The sequence below is a fragment of the Lepidothrix coronata genome, unplaced genomic scaffold (assembly GCF_001604755.1).
Source record: "Lepidothrix coronata isolate B3197 unplaced genomic scaffold, Lepidothrix_coronata-1.0 Scaffold64, whole genome shotgun sequence".
In the NCBI taxonomy this organism is placed as follows: domain Eukaryota; kingdom Metazoa; phylum Chordata; class Aves; order Passeriformes; family Pipridae; genus Lepidothrix; species Lepidothrix coronata.
The window spans coordinates 4,223,951-4,226,819 of record NW_016690244.1 but is presented as its reverse complement, the minus strand read 5'-3'; positions in this window follow the sequence as shown (position 1 = coordinate 4,226,819).

Genomic DNA, 2,869 nt, shown 5'->3' with positions numbered 1-2,869 from the left:
TAATAAGCATCATTCAAATCATCTTGTGCAGCAATTACTTGGTGTAGCAGTGTAGTGCCAAACAAATGACAAATAGCATGGGTTGCAACCCGTGCAGAATTGGTGGGAGTCATGTCCCCAGTAACAAAAGAATTCTCAAGCATTAGGCAATATTTATATGAAACTTCGTGAGATGAATGAGATCATAATGATTAAAAATGGAAGCAGAGAGGATCTGTGAGACAGTCACAGACCAGCCCAAGGAAAAACAATTACTAACGTGAGCGATATAAAATAAATTCTCTTTTCTCTTTCCTTTCTCTTCCTCCTCCTTACCTTAATTCTTCCACCAATGGAAACATGAATACTGGAGAGGAATTTGTCATTCAGAAACAATTCTAACACACAATAAAAATGGGATTTAAAATTCCGCAGCTAGGTCAGTCTCCTATTTGTTCCCTTTAGCATCCATTCTCTTTGCAAGAGCTAATTGTTTAAACAGAACTAAAAATCACTTAATAAATATCAGTTCTAGAAATGCTTCGATGAAGCTGTAGCACAGCCTGCATTATCTTAGATTTCATCATTGTCCTGTGAAGGATAGAGAGAGCTCAGATAAGATTAATGTTTTTTATATATCAGAAGCAATTAGGCAATATGTTATGGCATAAAATATGAATAACATTTACTTGGCTCCAAGCTGGTCTCTTCAGTGTCTATATTTTGCTTTAGACTAAGAACAAAGAGCTCCACAGATATAAACTCACAGCTCTTATCACACAATGCTCTACAACTGATGGGGGGAGTAACGAGTTTAGCCTGAGGAATTGGGAGTTAGAAGCCATAGCCAAACTGTAATCTCAACGCATTTTGAAAGTCTAAGCAAATTCCTTCATGTCTCTCTGCTTCACATTCTTCACTAGTAAACTGCAATAATTTCCTTCCTTCCTAAACCATTATGAGCACTGTATTAAAAACTTTATATACTGTATCACATGGAAATGTTTTTTTGCACCATCTTTACTGGAAAAAAAAAAACAACAAAAAACAGAAGACAGAGTGACCACAGCAAGTCAGTGCCATCCCAGTGGGATTTGTGCACAAGCTTATCAGCACTGTAGTCATGGTTCTGCTTTAGAAATCAATGGCTTCTTCAATAGGCCTCCTTTTGCACACCAGGAATAGTCTTGCACAAAAAATTATGTCAAGAGAACTGCTTAGTTGCTTCATGAAGATTAGCAATTGTCTGACTGAACATTGGTCTTTTTCCCTCAGCTAACAAATCCGAATGAAATTCAGCAAATTCAGAAACTGCTGCTCTTGGCACATTATAGCACATACAACAAGCTCGTAAACAAGAAAGTGCTCCATAAAGTCCTGCCAGTCTAAATACCCTCTTGTTTCCAAAAAGGATGGTAAACAAAATAAACCACAATTTAACAGTTCATTTGCATAAAACAAAACTTCCAGGGGCATGTTGGCAGTTCCCTGATGCAAGTTTAAACAGAAGATTCACAGAAAAGAAAGCACTCTACAGTATGTCTTACCTTCAGTAAAAAAATATGATCTTGTCCCATCTTGTCTAACATAAAAGTTTTCTCCAAGTTTGCTGCCGGATTTAAACCTGAGCATGGCATGATCATACATTCCATAGTCTCGGAACAAGACACACTTGCCTGGTTTTAATACCTGTCACATAATACATACATGCTGTAAGAAAACGTTTGCAATATATTAAGAAATAAATAAGGAACAATTTCAATAAAATGGATTGTGGATTTTTGTTGTTTTGCGGTTTTTTTATTTGGTCTTTATCAAAGGAAACAGGCCATAAAGAGTTTAAAACTTAGAAATACATGGTCATTGGCCATGCTGATTTTAGATATTTGATGCATGCAACTTTCCTACATGACATGCTGTCATCAAATACCAGCTGTATTTATTAGAGGAGGAAAGGAGTACTTGCCACTTGCCAATTTGTGCAGAAACCCGCAAGTGACTTAAATGATCCAGGCATCTCCACAGAGAAAATAATAATTAGCCTTTTCATAAGCATGAGCTAAGAATCAATCCTGCTTTTGGAAAACAGCTGGAAATATACCAAAAAACCCTAACATTCCCTCTTCAGACTATTGATAATAAAACAAACAATATCAGATAACATAAAACTTATACATATATGCATAAGTACAAAATATATTGACTGTTTCCCTCTGCAGTCAATATATGACATCTCAGAAAAATCAGAACAATCACTATTCATATTATTTAAACCACTCTTTGGACGGGCCTATCCTAGTCTGTCAACTAACAAAGGCAGCCTACGGAGATGAGTCGCTCTAGATTAATGTTTACCTCTGAACACTCCGATTTTAAATCAGCAGAGATCAAGTGTGTTTATTAATAACAACAACATCCTAACTCCAACTCACTGTATCCCTGGAAGTCAATTTTGACTCACTATCATTCACACCTTATCAACACAGACATCTCTGCAATCTATAAACATTATTTGTAGCATGCAACCCAAGTCACAGCTTTAAAATCGTCAAATCATAGAATGGCCTGGGTTGGAAAGGACCGGAAAGATCACCTAGTTCCAACCCCACTGCCATGGGCAGGGACACCTTCCACTAGACCAGGTTGTTCAGAGCCCCATCCAGCCTGGTCTTGAATACTTGCAGGGATTGGGCATCCACGACTTCTCTGGGAACCTGTCCCAGTGCCTCACCAACCCCACAGTAAAGAAATTCTTCCTAATATTTAATCTAAACCTACTCTCTTTCAGTTTGAAGCCATTCCCCCTTGTCCTCTCACTACATGCTCTTGTAAAAACTCTCTCTCCATCTTTCCTGTAGGCGCCATTCAGATACTAGAAGGCTGCCTTTTA